Genomic DNA, 20,780 nt, shown 5'->3' with positions numbered 1-20,780 from the left:
AAGTGAAGACTGACTCAGGGAAGTTTTAGGTAAATTAGATGACTTGTCTGCTAGAGAAACTGCGGCTGAGGTAGCTAGGAGAGACCTGGAAGCGAGCTTGAAAGAAAAAGAAAAAGAAATTGAGAGTTTAAATGAGCTCAGCCAGGAAAGGCAAAAGGAGTCAGATGCTGCCGTACTGGAAGCAAAATAGACTAGATCCCACTTGCATGCCAGCCCACCTAGCAGCCCGGAGCGCTCACCCAGCGCGCCGGGAGGAGGTTTCTCCCGGCCAGGGTCTGTGGTCGGATCGGCATGGGGGGAGATCGCCGAGTCCTGCGCGAAACGCAAGGGCGAGTCAATTCAGGCATAGACCCCCTGCTCCTGATCACGGCCGTCTCCCTGCCCGCGGAGAAACCATAAAAATTAACCTCCACTCCCTGAGGCAGTTAGCCAAAGATGTAGAAAGGTTTGACCCGTCAGTGTCAGGGAAGAATGTGGAGACCTACATCGATGAGCTGAGATATACTTTGCAGTTTATGCCCGAAGCGTCCGAACAGGAAAAGGCTATGTAAGTAAGGAAAACTACCAGCCGAGCGGTCCACGAGTGGATGTCTAGACAAGGACCGGAGGTCTGTAATAGCTTTGAGGAGCTGTGTCAGGCAATGATCGGAGAATTTTCGGCTTTTATCGTTCCCATAGCTGCCGTGGCCACAGCGCACCATATTAAGCACGAAAAAGCTGAAGCCCCTCGCGATTATTATCAGAGGCTTAGGCGCACTTATTTTGCAGGGCGGAATGAAGAGGGTTGCGAAGAGAACGTGAATTTCAAAGGTTTATTCATTGCTAATCTGCATCCCTCAGTCAGGAAAATGATTGTGATGCACACTGATGCAAAAGCGATGAAAATGGCTGACATTAGAAGGTTGGCTCAAAAAGCCTGGGGAGCTGAAGTCTCTGCTTCCTCAGAGCGAAAACCTGCTAAAACGGCCGTGTTCGCCACTAAAGCCAGCAGGGTTGACGACTCGCCTCAGCTCGAGGCAGCTGAGGTTCCTGAGCTCGCTAAGCCCCGGCGCAAAATAGGCTGGCAGGACCGCCCTAAGCGTCAGAGCCGCCGTGAGCGCTACGGGGAAGGCAAGGGCTCAGGCAGAGACTATCATAAGACTGGACGAAGGGAGTCGACTGCAGCCCACCTGGCCAGGCTTGAACAAGCCCTGCCTGAGAGATCAGGACAGGGTAAACCTTCCGCACCGAATGCCGGAAGTGTGAATGAGCTTAGGGGGACCACGCCCCTTCTCACTGGAGGAGGCGGGGATCCGTCCCAAGCCCCTCCCTCAGTCTATCTGATTGGGTGGGAGGGTTCCTGCCTGGAAGAAGGCTGTGACTCTGAGTTGGGCGCTGACCCCGCCCCTGAAGTCAAAGAAAAGGCAGGCTTCCAACAATTCTTAGGGAATCTCAGCCAGAAAGGCAAAGCAAGGCGTATTTATATCAAGGTTTCTCTTGAAAACGTCTTAGATAGAGAAGCACTGATTGACACTGGGGCTGAAATTAGTTTGATGTCAGCCGATCTACTCAGCGAGCTCAAACGAGTAGCGAAAGGAAAAGGCATCAGACTTAAGGTAGAACCGTGTAAGATAGATATTTCCAGCTATACCCAGGATCATGCCAGGATCACACACCGAGTGTGGGTGGCACTTAGGTTCGGGCCAATGAACGTGGTGCATCCTGTTTACATCTCTAGGTTAAAAACAGAGCCACTACTCATTGGCCAAGACCTGCTTGACAGGCTGGAGCCTCTGGTGTACTGCCAGCGTGGAAAATTGTGGGCTCAGGTCAAAAACCCTAAGCCTGTTGCACAGCAAAAAGGGGGATTCAGTGGTTATGCTGTGATCACACAGTGCCCACTGAACACTATAGCTGAGTTGGAGGTTCCTCCTGGTTCCTCTGGACGAGAATAAATGTCTCTTCTTGCTTTCCAAAACTACAGGGAAGTCCTGCCCAGGCCAGCACTCCCACGGTCTCCCAACTACAGGAGCAGTGCTCCGAGCAGCTGCTTGACCCGCCAGGTAAAGCACACCCCCTTTTCATCCCTGAAGAAGAGTGGATCTCCCTGTCCGGTAATGAATGGGAGTCCTTTCTGTGCACCCTGGTACCTCAGGGGGTCCAGGACTACCACCCCATGGTGGTGGGAGGGGGTCCAGGTGGCAGAAGTGCAGGTTGATGATGTAATTCTTAGCCTCAGCTCTGAGAAGTCCATAATCAGTGAAGGTCTGTTCGAGGACCTGTCGCGAAGCTGTCAGGTGACCCTGGTGACGCAGTCACAGGTTCTGTGGTGGGCACCCCCACCTCATAGGTCCATTTGGAGCAAAGGAAGCTGTGTAGCTTCCATCTCCATCGGAAAAAGGAAGTTTGCTCACTACTTCCAGGTAGCACCTCAGCTGACCCATTCGGTCTGCATTGGTGCAGACCTATTGGTTCGACTGGGCGCCCAGCTGGACACAGTAAACAGTGTGCTGTGGAAACGGGTGGACCCAGATGCCCACTCTCTAAGCGGTGACCCCGAGAACATTCGGTCAGGTCAGACGATTCCTCAGGCCTGCCAGGTAGTAAACGAATCGGACCTGATCGTTCCTGCGTCAACAGCAGGGTTTCCGGTACGCCTTGTCCTAAAGAAGGGACAGAGAATGGACGCTGAGATGGTTTTCTTCCAACCATCAGCTCAGTTTATCAGACTGAACCTAGCAGTCTGTTGTACCCCCAGACTGGAACGGAATGGCCGAGCCACCTGCCTGTTGGTGCAGAACATAGCAAAACAAGATGTCAAAATCCCTGCTCGCACTGACATGGGACTGGAATTGACAATAGTTTCTATGATTTCGAACTGGCCATCCCAGTACTGGGGCAGCTCCCTGGTCCCTTGGCTTCATAAAAGCGCCACTGTAATAAAGAAATTAAATCCAAAATCAAGAGGGCAGTTGCCTACTGAAATACAAGAAGTCATCAATTTTAACCTAGCAACACATTAAAGGCTGCATCTATACAAGTACGATTCTAGAAATGCTCACCAGATTACGTTTTAAGAAGGAACTGCGCTTCAGGTTCTGCCGAGATCTTAACTCGGATGGCAGGATTCAGAGTCCGGAGTGCGGACTGATTGTGCACGGAGGGTCCATATACTGTGGATCCCTCAGTGATCTTCCGCGTGTTCAAACAGCCAGCGTGTGACTCCCCTGTCCCCGTGACCTCATTGCTCTGCTCTCTCCTCTGTGCAGCCGAGCCCGATTCACGGTAAAGTGAAAAAAAATATGCCCTCAACGTGAGATTTACTCTGGAGCGAGGATAGATGTTACCTTTTTATCATTGAACAGGATGTATGTGATGTGGCGACTAGGTTCAATTTTGTATCCTCTTTAAAAGATTAAGGACTGGGGTGAGCGTGATTTACCACCCTTTCAGCTAAGAACCCGACGTGCGCACCGTTTAAGCTGCATAGACTCGGTCGTTTAACTCTTCTCCATTAGCAGGGTTAAGGTTAAAGAAAAAAAACATTGCTGACTTCTTTTTTTTTGCCAGCTGCTAGCGCTGATTAGCAAGGTTTGTATTTCATGTTTTGCAAGTTGCATCCATTTTAAGAAAAACAAGTCGTGTTAAAGACAGGAAATGAATACTTGCATTTAATTAAGTCTAGCCGTAGGCGGTTATCCACTGGGATTCAGACCTAGGGCCTTCTGTTTACTAGACAGGCGCTTTAACCAACTAAGCCACAGCGCCCCGGGAGTGCTGTCCTTTTGCAGCCACTTGGACACACCACTCAGACACATCTGCATTCGGTGTGTGCTCCGCCTGCTCGCTGAGCAAGTTGCCACCTTTACATACAATAGCAACATCGACACCAAGAGAAAGGATGACAAATGGCTTTTATCTGGAACTTTTCATGTCCAAGGAGCTCAATGTGCTTTCTGTGTACAACAGGGCCACTGAACTCCACGCTGGCCACTGAACCACAGCAGTGGCTTGCTGGCTTGACATCTCCCAAGGAAAATGTTGAAATCGCATGTGGAACAGGAAAATGACCCTCGAGTACGAGGGAAAAAAAAGAAAAAGATCATCTGGAGCGCGCCAACCCAGTTGGGACAGCCCAGTTTTGTTAACGAGGTGGCCGAGTGGTTAAGGCAATGGATTGCTAATCCATTGTGCTTTGCATGCATGGGTTCAAATCCCATCCTCGTTGGTTTCCATGTCTGTTTCCATTCTGTTTTTGATCCCTATTGCTCAATGCACAGTGAAAGCATTGCATACATGTGTCTGACAATGAGAAATGGGCCCCTGAGACAGTCATTTGCCTGTTTCACAAATGATCGTATTTTACTAGAGATTCTGTTTGGGATTCAGATGTGCATTCGGACAGCAATCCCTTTCAAGAAATGATACGTTCTGGATGAGGTCAAAGGTGCATCATTTGGACACTTTGTGGGCTTGAAATACAAAGAAAATCATGTTCTATGGTACAAGATAAATACAAAACTTAAGCTTTTATTATAATTAGATTTGTTTATAAAGCATAAGCAATCATTTATTACATTAATATATGTAAAAATAACATTTTAGCATCATACGTTTAGTATATTTAGTCCCTAATGCTGAAAGAAATGATCATAGAACATGACTTCTAACCTTACCTGCTGTGTTTTTGATCCCTATTGCTCAATGCACAGTGAAAGCATTGCATACATGTGTCTGACAATGAGAAATGGGCCCCTGAGACAGTCATTTGCCTGTTTCACAAATGATCGTATTTTACTAGAGATTCAGTTTGGGATTCAGATGTGCATTCGGACAGCAATCCCTTTCAAGAAATGATACGTTCTGGATGAGGTCAAAGGTGCTGGAACACTGTATTTAGGATGTGTTTGCAGTTATTCTGTGTTTCTAGCTTCAACCCAGTGATATATATATATATATGCTCACTGATTTTTTGGTACATGCCCAGGGCAATAATCATTATGAGGATTTATTTCCATATGTGCTAGAGGTAGTGTTGTGAAATTCTTCAACACACTGGATCGCAGGTTTAAACCTGCACTCTTACTCCTTAAATACCAACAAATGCAGATATGTAGCAATCATATTGTAGCGGACACTCATTTGCCTGTTTCACAAATGATCATATTTTACTAGAGATTCTGTTTGGGATACGGATGTGCATTCTGACAACAATCTCTTTCAAAAAATGATTTTACCTTATCGCAGCTTTGCCCCTCTTGCCTCTTTGGAAAATATCTCCATCTTGTGGTCGTTGTTGGTAATGTTTAGACAATATCTCCATCTTGTGGTCGTTGTTGGTAATGTCTAGACAATATCTCCATCATGTGGTCGTTTTTGGTAATGTCTTCTTATGCCCTTTTTTATTTCAATTCTTTATTAGTTGATTCTAGAATCTCTACAATAGAGCTGAAAATATCAGTTTTGTAGCAGACAATATGACATTAGTTATAGTCCAATTAAGACTTTATTACCCTGTTTGTAACATAACAAATTAAAATTGATTAAAACTAAGTTTGGAACACCAGGGAACATAAAAAATGATTTTTAGGAAAACCATGAGGTTCTCTGTGTCCGATGCCTGCAAGGGGAGAAAGCTAGAATCCTTTGCTTTTTCAAAATTTGAAAATAAACATCATATAACAACAGCTTTCATTCCTAGGAGTGAAAAATAACCATTTTTGAAGACATATTAGTTTCTAAAACACTACAATAAAGTTAAAAACATCCGTTTTATATTACTTTTAGTATTTTTAGTGAAATTAGTCATTTATTGCACTATTTTTAATATAATCTCTAATTAAAAGTGAATAGAATTAAGTTTGGAGCAACAAGGAACACAAAAAAAAAAGATTTTAAGGAAAAAAATGATGTCTTCTGTGCCAGGTGCCTGCAAGGGGAGAAAGCTAGAATCCTACCCAGGCTCCTGGAGCTCTGTCCTGGCTAAAGGAGGGTGAATCCATCCCCTTCAAAGCTCCATGAAAAAATGATCATTTAAAATTTGAAAAAAAAAACATCATATAACAACAGTTTTCATTCATAGGAGTGAAAAACAACCATTTTTGAAGACATATTAGTTTCTAAAACACTACAATAAAGTTGAAAACATCCGTTTTATATTACATTAATTTTTGTGAAATTAGTCATTTATTGCACTATTTTTAATAAAATCTCTAATTAAAAGTGATTAAAATTAAGTTTGGAACAACAAGGAACACAAAAAAAAAGATTTTAAGGAAAAAAATATTGTCTTCTGTGCCAGGTGCCTGCAAGGGGAGAAAGCTAGAATCCTACCCAGGCTCCTGGAGCTCTGTCCTGGCTAAAGGAGGGTGAATCCATCCCATTCAAAGCTCCATGAAAAAATGATATTTTTAAATTTGAAAAAAAAAACATTATAGAACAACATCTCTTGGTCCACAGAGTGCAAAAATCCAACTTTGAAGAAAATCCATTGACTGATCCCCGAATCCTGAAGTTTCTTCGCATGATATCGGGCTTGCAACCACTTTCTGGAAAATTTTCAGCTCCATTGTAGAGATACTAGAATCAACTAATAGAGAATTAAAATAAAAAAGGGCATAAGAAGACATTACCAACAACGACCACAAGATGGAGATGTTGTCTAGACATTACCAACAACGAACACAAGATGGAGATATTGTCTAGACATTACCAACAACGACCACAAGATGGAGATATTTTCCAAAGAGGCAAGAAGGGCAAAGCTGCGATAAGGTAAAATCATTTTTTGAAAGAGATTGTTGTCAGAATGCACATCCGTATCCCAAACAGAATCTCTAGTAAAATATGATCATTTGTGAAACAGGCAAATGAGTGTCCGCTACAATATGATTGCTACATATCTGCATTTGTTGGTATTTAAGGAGTAAGAGTGCAGGGGGTTTAAACCTGCGATCCAGTGTGTTGAAGAATTTCACAACACTACCTCTAGCACATATGGAAATAAATCCTCATAATGATTATTGCCCTGGGCATGTACCAAAAAATCAGTGAGCATATACATATATCGCTGTGTTGAAGCTAGAGACACAGAATAAGTGCAAGCACATCCTAAATACAGTGTTCCTGCACCTTGACCTCATCCAGAATGTATCGTTTTTTGAAAGCGATTGCTGTCAGAATGCACAACTGAATCCCAAACAGAATCTCTAGTCAAATATGATCATTTGTGAAACAGGCAAATGAGTCTCTCAGGTGCCCATTGCTCATTTTCAGACACATTTATGCAATACTTTCACCATGCGTTGAGCAATAGGGATTAAAGATACCAGAGGTAAGGTTTAAAAGTGATTCTGAGGTGCAACACATCAGCGAAACAGCTAGGCATCTGAAATGCGGGGTTTGAGAGCCCTTCAGGGAACACCGTACCCTAAAGGTACCAGAAGTCCACTAGTATAAGCATTAAGTCACTGTCAGCCCTGTTGCAATGTAATTGCTACATATCTTCATTTCTTTGGTTTTTAAGGAGTAAGAGTGCAGGGGGTCTAAATCTGCGATCCAGTGTGTTGAAGTATTTCACAACACTACCTATAGCCCGTCTGGAAATAAATCCTCATTCTGATTATTGACCTGGGCATGTACCAATAAATCACTGAGTATATATATATATCACTGTGTTGAAGCTAGAGACCTGTATGTAATAATATGATGCTAAAATGTTATTTTCACATGTAAGAAAACCGGCTCAGGGACGCCAAATATGTAATGTTGCCATAGCAAAATTAAATGTAGGGGGTCTCTGAAGGCACCAGTTCTGTAGGGTTTGGGCATTTACTGAGACAATTATTAATTGTAGCAGTAAATCACAAAGTTGATTCTTTTGATAGCTTTAGAATCCAACCATGTGACATAACTCAAACAACGCGCACACACAGGTACTAATACACGAGGATACATTTATTAATACATAAAATATGCATGTAAACCTAACAGATCTTATCAAGAGGGTTATCAGAATACAAAAGATATATATTCAGTCAGTTACGAAGTGTTACACATATCAAGAGGACATACGTTCAGTATATCATTCATTAAGACCGTTTCGTTAATGAACTTGGTTATAACTTCTACATTAGATACTCAAACAAGTACATAACTCTTAGGAATTAAATTGATATCAACTGGTTGGGATAACAATTGAATTCTCGAGCTGTAATGCATTGAAGTTGAATACTCATCCAATCTTTGGGGATTCAGATCTTCCTGCGGGCACAAAGAAACAGTTGCAGGCTGTTGCTGTCCAATCCGCGCTCTCTGGCTCCTTGCCAGGCTGTGCTGTGCGGCTTGCGACGCTGCACTGCTGATGCTCACTGTTGGCTTTAACTAGCAAAGTTTGTGCACAGGAGAAAAGATGACTGTTGGTCCCAGCAAGTCAGGAAGAGGACCGGTTCGTTTCTGATGAAGAGCTAGTTCTGAATAGTGATTCAGCTGTCCACAGTTCCGACCTGTTCACGAGGCCTGCTGCTGGTGCTAACCTCGGGTGGATCCTCTGGTTATTCTCTGGCAACCTCCGCTCTAGACTCTTAGAACAAAGGAAAGTTCTGGCACTCGGACACACTGGCCGTTCCGTGGTTGTCCGGGCTGAGTCTCAGGATGGTCAGGAGGCGCGCTGCGAGAATGTCCTGCCCTTGGGAGCCTTCTGCTCCTGGGCCGTCCTGCCCTGGAATTCTCCTTTGAATTCCCTTTAGAATTGTCCACAGAATCCTCTGAATCCTCCCTTCTGAATCTTACTGAATCTCACAGGCTCTCTGTGTTGCCTGTTTTTACCTGGAGGAACTTCAGCTCATTGATTGGCTGAAAGTTCCATGGGCATCAGAGTCCCACGTGGGTTACTCGGCCCTACCAGTCCCTGATTGATTGATCAAGGTGAGATATGAGTCACTTAGTCCTGACACTTAGTAATGCAGTCCAGATGTCCAACTGGCACTCCCTAGACAGATAGGCGCCAATGGATGACCATTGATCATGATAGAAAGGCTTAGCTAAGTGCATCCCCCTTTGGGAGCTGTCCTAGGACCTTAAATCACCCTGCATGAATAGTCTCTCTGTGGCTGCACCACAGAGATGAACAGAGAAATGGGGCCTCATTTGGAAAGGCTCAGAACACTTAATTCTGCCTTATTAATAAGCCTCGCCGCTACACACATATATTAATGTAATAAATGATTGCTTATGCTTTATAAATAAATCTAATTAAAATAAAAGCTTAAGTTTTGTATTTATCTTGTACCATAGAACATGATTTTCTTTGTATTTCAAGCCCACAAAGTGTCCAAATGTTCTATGATCATTTCTTTCATCATTAGGGACTAAATATACCAAACGTATGATGCTAAAATCCTGAAAAAAGGATAGGCTCCATTTCGTCAGTAGATTGGAGTCCAAAACTGATTTGGGTCAATATACATTACCTTTGAAGATAAGGTACAGTCTACTGTAGGGAACCATCAACTTAGAAAGCATTGGCCTTCCCTGGGGGTCAGGTAGGTGCAAAAGATAAACCTTTATCCTATCTTTATCTTAAGATAAGTGTCCAAGCAGTATTTTTCCAAGTTTCACCAAGCTCATCATGTTGCCATAGTAGACAAAGTTCTATAAAATGTTAAATAACTTTAGAAAAAAGCATCTTGGTCTTTCAGTACTGTACAAGGTGAATTAAACTGTCCCTGGTAATAAAAAGTAATTAGAAGCATCCCAGAAACTTTATCTCTAGAAACATTAGCTGTTTTATATCATGTAATTTAGTGTGATGTTGTCAGAATTCAAGGACATTATCACACACAGAAATTGGTTCAGTTAAATCTAAAAAATACAGCTAAACATGGGTTTAAATGTAAAATAGAAGTCTTACCTCTTGTCAAAAGATTTAATTCAAGAAGCGATGTAATAAATGATTGCTTATGCTTTATAAACAAATCTAATTAAAATAAAAGCTTAAGTTTTGTATTTATCTTGTACCATATAACATGGTTTTCTTTGTATTTCAATCCCACAAAGTGTCCAAATGACGCACTACATGATATAAGGAAGATTATCACATGCATATCGGTATTATCTTTCTTACGAAAATGCATTCCTTTCATTACCTTTTACTTTTTAAAATGAACTCAAATTGTGTATAATGTAATAATTTAAGTAGAATAGATTCTAACAATATAATGATCCAGTGTGTTGCACTACTTCACTGCTTCACTGCTCTATACCGTCTGGAAATAAATCCTCAGACTGCTCACTGCCCTGGGCTTGTACCAATAAATTACAGGAGCACGTCTATATATCACTGCGTTGAAGCAGAAGACACACAATCACTGCAAACACATCCTAAATACAGTGTTCCAACACCTTTGACCTCATCCAGAACGTATCATTTATTGAAAGGGATTGCTGTCAGAATGCACATCTGAATCCCAAACAGAATCTCTTGTAAAATACGATCATTTGTGAAACAGGCAAATGACTGTCTCAGGGGCCCATTCCTCATTGTCAGACATATGTATGCAATGCTTTCACCGTGCATTGAGCAATAGGGATTAAAAACACCGCAGGTAAGGTTAGATGTCATGTTCTATGATCATTTCTTTCAGCATTAGGAACTAAATATACTAAATGTATGATACTAAAATGTTATTTTCACATATATTAATGTAATAAATGATTGCTTATGCTTTATAAATAAATCTAATTAAAATAAAAGCTTAAGTTTTGTATTTATCTTGTACCATAGAACAAGATTTTCTTTGTATTTCAAGCCCACAAAGTGTCCTTTGATCTCTATTCTGTGGTAATCCACAATGACCCCGTTCTTCAGGTGATTCATCATGTCCTCCCTCGTCTGTTGAGAGGCCATCCCGATCTCTTCTGCCGTGGCATGCTTCATACACGCTCTCTTGAAGTGAGCAGGAAGCTGATCAAAAGTATTCAGGCACATCTTGCACACCAGGGGAATCCTCGCGGGTTTCCTTTGAAAATAAATAATACCATCTGTGTATAGAAACAAGCTAAGACTGATTTCTTAAATTATCCTTAAAATTCTCTCTCATAGTTTGAGCATAATGATTTTATTGCATTTATATAAGAATTGCTCATTGCTCCAAAATAAATAATGGTTTCATAAAAAAGTGAACACTTACTTGGTCTCAGTCACAGACTTTCCAATAGAAGCCATTGTGGAGTTCAGCAACTGCAGGTCCTAGAAGTGGGGAAGGAATTTTAAAAGAGAAATTGAATTACAATACAGAAGGAATGGCTGAGGGTTCACTGAAATATATAAATATACAAATTCCAAAGACTGAGTCCATATAGAAACAACTACTTTTCATTTTCAGTATAAGAAAAAAAAAACATTATCTTCCAAAGCATCATAAAATTGTCCCTTCTTCCAGACTCTACTTCTCTCTTGTAGTAGTACAGCAGACCTTTCCAGGTGAGCAGATCACAGAGTCCGAAATAAGCTTCCTCCATCAAACAAAGTACCTGAACATGACTCTGTCTTCATAAAAGCGCCCCTGTAATAAAGAGATTAAATCCAAAATCAAGAGGGCAGTTGCCTACTGAAATACAAGAAGTCATCAATTTTAACCTAGCAACACATTAAAGGCTGCATCTATACAAGTGCGATTCTAGAAATGCTCACCAGATTACGTTTTAAGAAGGAACTGCGCCTCAGGTTCCGCTGAGATCTTAACTCGGATGGCAGGATTCAGAGTCCGGAGTGCGGACTGATGGCGAACGGAGGGTCCACATACTGTGGATCCCTCAGTGATCTTCCGCGTATTCAAACCGCCAGCGTGTGACTCCCCTGTCCCTGTGACCTCATTGGTCTGCTCTCTCCTCTGTGCAGCCGAGCCCGACTCACGGTAAAGTGAAAAAAAAGATGCCCTCAACGTGAGATTTACTCTGGAGCGAGGATAGATGTTACCTTTTTATCATTGAACAGGATGTATGTGATGTGGCGACTAGGTTCAATTTTGTATCCTCTTTAAAAGATTAAGGACTGGGGTGAGTGTGATTTACCACCCTTTCAGCTAAGAACCCGACTTGCGCATCGTTTAAGCTGCATAGACTTGGTCGTTTAACTCTTCTCCATTAGCAGGGTTAAGGTTAAAGAAAAAAACATTGCTGACTTCTTTTTTTTTTGCCAGCCGCTAGCGCTGATTAGCAAGGCTTGTATTTCATGTTTTGCAAGTTGCATCCATTTTAAGAAAAACAAGTCGCGTTAAAGACAGGAAATGAATACTTGCATTTAATTAAGTCTAGCCGTAGGCGGTTGTCTGTAAGGACCAGTTCTGTTCGAGAAGACACAACAAAGAAGGCACTGCTGGGATTCGAACCCAGGATCTTCTGTTTACTAGGCAGGCGCTTTAACCAACTAAGCCACGGCGCCCCAGGAGTGCTGTCCTTTTGCAGCCACTTGGACACACCACTCAGACACATCTGCATTCGGTGTGTGCTCCGCCTGCTTGCTGAGCAAGTTGCCACCTTTACATACAATAGCAACATCGACACCAAGAGAAAGGATGACAAATGGCTCTTATCTGGAACTTTTCATGTCCAAGGAGCTCAATGTGCTTTCTGTGTACAACAGGGCCACTGAACTCCACACTGGCCACTGAACCACAGCAGTGGCTTGCTGGCTTGACATCTCCCAAGGAAAATGTTGAAATCACATGTGGAACAGGAAAATGACCCTCGAGTACGAGGGAAAAAAAAGAAAAAGATCATCTGGAGCGCGCCAACCCATGTCCGGACAGCCCAGTTTCGTCGACAAGGTGGCTGAGTGGTTAAGGTGATGGACTGCTAATACATTGTGCTCTGTAGTCATGGGTTCAAATCTCATTCTCGTCGCTCTCCATGTCCGACACATGTGCCTGTTTGACGTCGGCCCTCCTGTTGCTTGCTCCGGTGCTAGAGCCGTACATTTTCTAGCGGTGGCTGAACATGGTATAGTAGGCCAACGTCGGTATCGAGCAGTGACAGTAACAGTACTTACTGCGCCCCATAAGAAATCGTTTGTCCCTGTTCAAAAGAGATTGTGCGATGTCCTGCGGCGTTCGTAAAGCAAACCTTTGACAGTTTGAAAAGAGGAATTTATTCTGCTTCCCGTGCGTGCAGTAGTTACAAAGTTGAACGTCTTTACACGATCTGCTGCAGTTTTCAGTGGGCGGGCTTTGTCAGATGGCTTGAAAAAACACACTGTGTTTCGGCTGAACTCCACACTCATGAGCAGTGTCCTGCATGTTTTCTGTGTATAGCTGTCTTTTAACGCATACAGAATTCATTTGAAATCATTGATTTCTCCAATTAACAAGGGTCCCTTTTTGAACCTGCGAGAAGCATTCTTTCAATGTAACAGATTTACTCCGGGGAAAGCCAGCATGACATTGAGAGTAGCTCAAGCTTTCAGCACCCATATCGGACTGCGTGTATGCAGACACCACTCAGAATCCCCTGTAAGATTCTCCCTCAATTCCGTTTTTCAGTGCTTTAGCTCTTTCAAAAGGCTTCGCTTTGCTAGTCACAATCCAAGGCTCATGATAGCATTTGAAAACATTCACCACTGCGTTAGCCGGGAATCGAACCCGGGTCAACTGCTTGGAAGGCAGCTATGCTCACCACTATACCACCAACGCATGCCCACAGGAAGTCTGCAGGACACCACCAGAGAATGCTTTTTTTAAAAAAATTTTTATTAAACATAGAATTTACAAATACAAATACAACAAGAGGATCAGAGTCATGTACAAGAGAAAAAAAACGCAGCAGAAAAAAGCATTTAACTACCAGAGGTAATTAAGTAATTATGTGATCAAATTGTATATTTTACACGTATCATATTTTCCTTGCTTTAATATTTCTCAATTATTTATAAACTTTAGTTTCAACATGCATGCGTTTCCTGTAAAAAATAAAACTCAGCACACAGTTTTTCTTTTAACAACATTTCGAGTACCTCTGGCATTCATGAAAAAGACATACACAAAAGCAAATAACTAACTCTAAGACTGTCTAAACTATTGAGTTTTTCAAAGAACCAGAACTATAACAGTCCTTAACACTTAACTACACCATTCCAAACTAACACTAAAGAAACACTAGTATATACTGGTATAACAAATAAAACCAAACATAATCATTAACTGAGCAGTCACTGGGAGCAAATCTCCTTCCCGTCCACAAAGGCCCTCGCTCCCACAAAGTAGGCTCTCCTCCCCTCTCTTCTGGCAGCTTCAACCTGGGGCCACAGCTGGTTCCTGGTACTCCTGTCCGCGGCAGACAGGTCCTCTGCAAACCTCAGTTTGTTCCCATTCAAATACTCATTCCCCCTCGCCGCTCGCCACAGCATGTCCCTCGCCGTCCTCTTGGTGAACTGTATTATAATCGATCTGGGGAGCACTTGCCCAGACATGTTCGCTCTCCCGAGCTTGTGAACAAAGTCAATGGCCGATATTACGTCCTCCTGGTCCGGCAGGGTCCTTTTACAGATACCCTTCACTGTTGCAACAAGGTCCTTATCACGTTCCTCTTTAACTCCAAATAATTTTAAATTCCATCATCGACGGTATCTATCTACATCGTTCACTTTCAATTCAAGTTCTTTAATATGCTTTTCTTGTTTGGTATTTACTTGTTTAAGAACTTTTACTTCACTCTTTAAGTCTTCAACCTCTTTAAACACACAGTCCATGGACTTTTTAAGACTTTCGATTGCGACTGTATTAGATCAAGTCATTTCCTTCAGCTCACCCATGCTCTGTGCCATCATGTTGAAGATGTTGGTCTGGAGCTCCTCCAGCGTCAGGTCGCCCCTTCCTCTCTTGGCTGCCGGGGTTTTCACAGGTGTGCTGGGCAGGGACTCCGGCTCTTCCTCTGGCAGCTGAGTCTCACTTGGGCTGCGAGCGCTCGCGTACGAGCGCATCTCCAGCACTCTTTCCACGTCCCCTCCAGCTGCTTCACTTTTCCCTTTAGTTGCCATCAATTTTCTTGTAGTGCTATACATATACGAGTGAGGTATCTTAGAGTTCTCCTTCGAAGACCCAGCACTCTCTTTTCTTTTCCCAGTGTTACTCATATCGAAATTCTTAAACCTAAAAAAAATCGTTTTTTTTTCTTTCAATTATAACTGAAGTTTAAACAAGTAGTGTTAAGTCCTTATTTTTCTGTAGTCAAAAAAAGCAAAAATTAACATTCAGGTCATGAAAAACTCAAAAAAAATCCTCAACCACTAAACTTTACCTCCCACCTGAGTGCCATCTTGAACGCCCCTACCACCAGAGAATGCTCAAGATTTCGGAAGCTGTCTCCGGGACGTGCTGATTCCACACATCCTGAATAAATCATGATATTGTTAGTTGCTGTAGCTAGACGTTCAAATGAGTTTCATGGCCAGATGGACTGTTTCCTCCAGCGGTATAGTATTGCAGTGAGACAGCACGATGCCTGCAAGACTATGTCACGCTAAACGCCACAGATTGTGTTTGTCCGTTCGTGTCAGTCATCCTGCAGCCACGGGAAGTGGGACACAAACATGCCGCAATGCTTTCAAGACGTTAGGATTTGTTTGTGCAACATCCGAGAAGAGTACTTGTGGCTTGCATGTGAACTGTACGTGCCCACCCCCTTTCCTCTGTAGTGCATGAGTTCCTCCCGGCATGCCCTTCGTCATTGTTCTGTCATCTTGTATTTAAAGGGTTGTATTTCTGCTGCTGAAAAGAATCAACGGGTTTCTTTGTTCCCAACGGAGCCCTTGTCTGTCATGAAATTCTTCAAAACCTCAAGCTAGAAGAAGACGACAAATATGAAGCGTTACAGCAACGACATGCCATGAGACGATTGATAACGATTTCCATAGGATCCCCGCGGTTGCCTGGCAACCGTCAGCTTTGCGCAGTGGCAGTATCGTAGCCTGTGAGGTTTAGCCGAGGCGGGATTATTGCTAGTTGAAAACTTTTCCCAATACCCCGCTTCCGCCGGTTTGCAATACAATCAGCGAAAGCTATTTTTGACAGTCTCGTTAGAGACTGAGCAAGGTGTTTAAAGACAGATTTGGTCATGGTGACATCATGGTAGAAAGAAGCGAGCTTGTTCCCAGTGGGCATTGATTCGTCGAATATACGTATATTTACGGCGAAATTACGGCTATACGTATATATACGTCGCCTCGACGTATAATCAACGTCGAATTGCAACCGTAAAATTGACGACATTAACAAACGCATATATAACGTCGAAAACACATCTAACACAGTGCCTGAGGCTTTTTACTGTATGTATCGTGTGTGCCGCAACTAGGAGTATACGGCACTCTGCACAGTGTACGAAGTAAATTATTTTTGCAGCAATTAATTTACATGTGTATAATAAATATAGTAAATATAATAAATTAATTACTGCGAAAATAATTTACTTCGTACACTGTGCAGAGTGCCGTATACTCCTAGTTGAGGCACACGATACATACAGTAAAAAGCCTCAGGCACTGTGTTAGATGTGTTTTCGACGTTATATATGCGTTTATTCATGTCGTCGATTTTACGGTTGCAATTCGACGTTGATTATACGTCGAGGCGACGTATATATACGTATAGCCGTAATTTCGCCGTAAATATACGTATATTCGACGAATCAATGCCCACAGCTTGGCATACAAGGGTTTTGCTGAGGGGGTCTTGACACCTGCCTGAAAAAAAACAGTAAAATGTTTGAGTGCCTATAGAGTTTCTATTTTTATTTTCTTGACAAAAGTTGATACCATTTCCTGGACACCCCGTCCCCCATCAGTGTGCGGTGCCCGAGGAAAAATCTGTAGGGGGGCGTCTGAAATTCTGAGGGGGGAGTGATATTTCGGTTGAAACGGAGCTGTACGGTGCAGCTACCCAAATGAAATCTCGCAGCTATGCCATTGATTAGTGCTTCATGATAGAAGATAACGACTAGCAATCTGGTATTTGCGATGAAGTTCAGTTTCACATTTTTCGTCACTCTCACGGTTTGTATTGCCTGGAGCGAAAAGTACCATAAGCGTTCATTTTTGCAGCTACATGGACGTTCTGAATCGTTAAGAAAAAAATGTTGTAAAACCAACAGAAAGCACAGACTGCTATAACTAGTCCTAGTTATATAACGATTTTAAGTATAATGATAAACTACTGCAAGGAATCGGTCCACCTGAGCAAACAGGATCGTAATGTTGACACTCAATAATATGTGCAGTTCCTGGACGGATAGCCCTCCTGCCCATCAAACAGACTGAGTGACTGTTCGTGTCATTTAGTGTTGTCTGACCATTGACAAAGTACAACTATTTTTTTAGGGCGCAAATTAAGTTAAGTAAAACTTTTTGCCCAAAACTGAAGGGGCGACATTCCCCCCTCCCCCCGTGATGCCAGGCCTGTCCCCATCCTATTCCATAATGTCATTATATATAATACCATACAACAGTGACCGATCCTTACTAACTGCATGCGTTAAAATTGCACATCAGCTCATAGCAGGGGGCACATAGCCGCGATGTATTATCAATGTTAAATTTCAACCATAATATCGACAACATTAATAAACGCATACGTTGAGAAAATATCGAACCCAGCATATTTTCCGGTTATATACCACAATGCATTGCTAGTATTCGTTGGTCACCATTTTGGACACGTTTTTCAAACGTAGAAGTATATCCGCAAATATCTCAGCAATCCTCTTTTGACGAGTAAGTATGAACAATAATAATACTATCTGAATACATACAGATCTTTCTTAATATTATTTTGATTAAAATAGTATGTGAATAAGCAAAAAAATGGCACATAAAATAGTGTGAATGGGGAAGATGACACAAAATCGTTTTGCCATTTCTCTTATTCTTATTCTATGTTGTACTTTCAAACTTTGGGTACTCTTTAATTAGGACAGACTTTATTGCTCAACTGCTATGATGCAAGCCAAATTTTATACATTTATTTCAGCTTTGAGCTTTCAGCTTTGACCAACCTTGAACTCACCGGCCGTGGTTAACGCGTGTAAAAGCTTTTACAAGCGTGTAAAGAGCTTTTACAAGAACCATGAAACTGCGTGAGAAAGCCCTGTTGTAACAGAAGGAATAAGGTTCTTGATCCCGAGATGAAGTAAAACAGATGAGTTTATTGCATGCAAGGAACAATAAAGCCAAAGTCTTGTTTCCCGCAAGAAACAACAAAACCGAAGTATTGTTCGATGTGCCGGTACAAACTTTTAGGTTATATAGTCCTTGCTTGCTGCTTCAGACGTCATTCGATGTTATTGTAAGGGGGGGGGGGGGGGGGGTCATGGTATTTGGCCAGTTAAGAGGCCCTTGCTAAATGGTCAGTTTAAGATTATACCCCCAGGGGGTTCCTTGCTCGCATCTGGAATCCTTATCAGTTAACCCCCTTTCCTGCCATAAACCCCTGTTGCTTAGAAGTCTAATATTCAGGCAGAACTGACTTAAGTTATTAACCCTTTTAACATCTTGTCTCTTACTTCATTCCCCCCTTATAAAATATGGCATACATCAGGACTGTCTATTTTTACAAATACAATGTCAGGGCAGATCTTTCCTTTTTAGATGTACAGGCATGCATTACCATGACATTGTGCGTTCCACGGTTACAACAAGGTGTTATTGATGTTTTTGTACAAGTGATAGTTACAATTTTACACATAAAACAATCCTAATCCTACAAATACATAAAGTCCTACCCCAGGACCCAAACGCAGACCTCAGCCATGTGGAGATCTATCGTCAGGATCTTGGAACAGCAATATTGACCCAACTCCGATTATAATTTTTTGGCTGAATAGATATGCCAACATCTGGAATGTATTGATACCATATCCCCAGTAATGCTCCTCAGGCCTAACAAGCACACTGTTGGTCTTAGGAATCATCAGACACAGAAACGGTAACAACATCCTTCTTTCTGTTCACTCAGTCTCTGGTGCCGTGGGTCGGTGAAAGTGCGATGCGCGGATCCAGCGATCTCATCCTGTCACTCAGATGGCACAATCAGTAGTTAGTGGCACTTGATATGGTCCCTCCCAGCAGGATTGCAACGTCTGGCAGGGTATCTCTTCTTCACCTACACCCACTCGCCAGGTATCCGGTCGTGTCTCCCCTCTGCTGGAGGTCCCCAAGCGTCCGGCACCTGTTCACAAGCCCTGTGCACCGCTTCAGTTAACAAACCTACAATACTTTAATAGAGAGTTAGTTAATTCATCAGTGCGTTAGCCAAACTTGGCCTCCAGGGAGTTTCTTTGGCTGCCCGTGATGATCTCAAATGGGCTCAGTCTCACAGTTCCATTTGCTCCAGCCCGCAAACCGCACAGGACTGCAGGTAGAGCATCTACCCACGGTGTCCCTTCAGTTGATATTTCCTTAGTTGGTCTTTCAGACTGTGGGTGATGGGGGCAATGTGACTTCCAACTTACCCCTAGTGAGGCAATTACAGCCTGGCACACCTTCCCAGTGTAGTCTGCCCCTAGATCAGTATCCAAGGGGCAGGGCAGTCCGTACCACGGGATCATCTTTATCATACACTTGGGTATGTGCCAGCCCACATCACATCATCATACAACCCCACATTCTTTACACATTTGTTCTAACCACTATTAAACATCTATTAAAGGCCTCAACCTGAATTCTCCCTTTTCCCCAGTAGAGGTTTCACAGGGGTCTCAGACTCCCGCCCTCCCAGTGCCGCTCGTCTGGCATCTGCATCTGCATGGTTGTTACCTTGAGTTACTGGAATTCTTTATTTATTGTGTTATTGACACCTTACTCAAGCTGCTTCTGTCGGCAGCTGTAAAACTACAAATCAGTTCAGAGACAAGCCCAGTATTCTTAACTGGAGTCCCTGCCGTTGTGAGAGAATCTTATTTCTCCATAGCCATCCAGAATTGTGGCCTACATGCAACAAATACATACATTATATACATATACAGTAACCTTTTAACATCTTTCTTTTTACAATCTTCCATCAGTGCTCTTAACTGGCTTGCTGTGCTGAGGCAGTGGAGGGGCATTTTCCGATTGTTAGCACCTCGAATTCTGTTGTAACGGCTCAGCCTGTTCTCTGTTCTCCCTCATGCATCAGAGAGGACCCATCAGTAAACAGTATTACATTTTCTTCAATTTTCACCGTCCCCCACCCTTTGGCTACAGTATCGAATGGTATAATAGTGCCTACCTCCATGCTCCTGCGTCAGCACAGCTGCCCAGAACCCTTTGTCCACACTTACATACAAAGAATGGTTGATCCATCTGAGGAAACCCCAGTCTCAGCACCTGTAAGAGAGCTTGTTTCAAATTATTACAGGCGGCTTTTGCTGCTGGTACCAAGGCAATCTTGTCCTTGTACTGCACTCCCCCCTTAAGCAGATCTGTTAAAAGTTGTGCTCACCCCGTAAAAATATTGCACCCTGGCCCTGTTAAAATCACACAATGCTCGACACAAAAGGGCCTTATCATAACTGCTTAATATTAGACACTCTAAAGCTGAAGCAACTCAGACTTGTGGGTTTCCTCGTCAGGGGAAGCAGTCAGAATACCATCAACATACTGAGTGATCACAGTCAGTTGAAGCCACGTGATACCCTGTTCTGGATAGTCATTCTTTGTAATGCATAATATTCCAACCCAATAGATCTGGGATAAAACCACCCATTAAAATCTGGTACTCAGCAAGTAAAACTTGGTGCCCCAATACTCCTGTGGCCTCCTGCCATCTCCCCAT

At 42.8% G+C, this 20,780-nt stretch overlaps 3 non-coding genes across 3 annotated transcripts; 2 read left to right on the top strand and 1 right to left on the bottom strand.

Moving 5' to 3' along the window:
• The first annotated feature begins 4,125 nt into the window (after positions 1-4,125).
• Positions 4,126-4,207, top strand: trnas-gcu (transfer RNA serine (anticodon GCU)). Its single transcript has one exon. It is a non-coding gene; the product is annotated as a tRNA-Ser (tRNA).
• A 9,388-nt stretch (positions 4,208-13,595) lies between these two features.
• trnag-ucc (transfer RNA glycine (anticodon UCC)) lies at positions 13,596-13,667 on the bottom strand. Its single transcript has one exon. It is a non-coding gene; the product is annotated as a tRNA-Gly (tRNA).
• A 2,246-nt stretch (positions 13,668-15,913) lies between these two features.
• LOC148642831 (U4 spliceosomal RNA) lies at positions 15,914-16,055 on the top strand. Its single transcript, XR_015929488.1, has one exon. It is a non-coding gene; the product is annotated as a U4 spliceosomal RNA (small nuclear RNA).
• Positions 16,056-20,780: the final 4,725 nt, after the last annotated feature.

Source organism: Lepisosteus platostomus, chromosome 22 (assembly GCF_059453375.1).
Source record: "Lepisosteus platostomus isolate fLepPlt1 chromosome 22, fLepPlt1.hap1, whole genome shotgun sequence".
NCBI lineage: Eukaryota > Metazoa > Chordata > Actinopteri > Semionotiformes > Lepisosteidae > Lepisosteus > Lepisosteus platostomus.
This window is presented reverse-complemented; position numbering and strand designations above follow the sequence as displayed.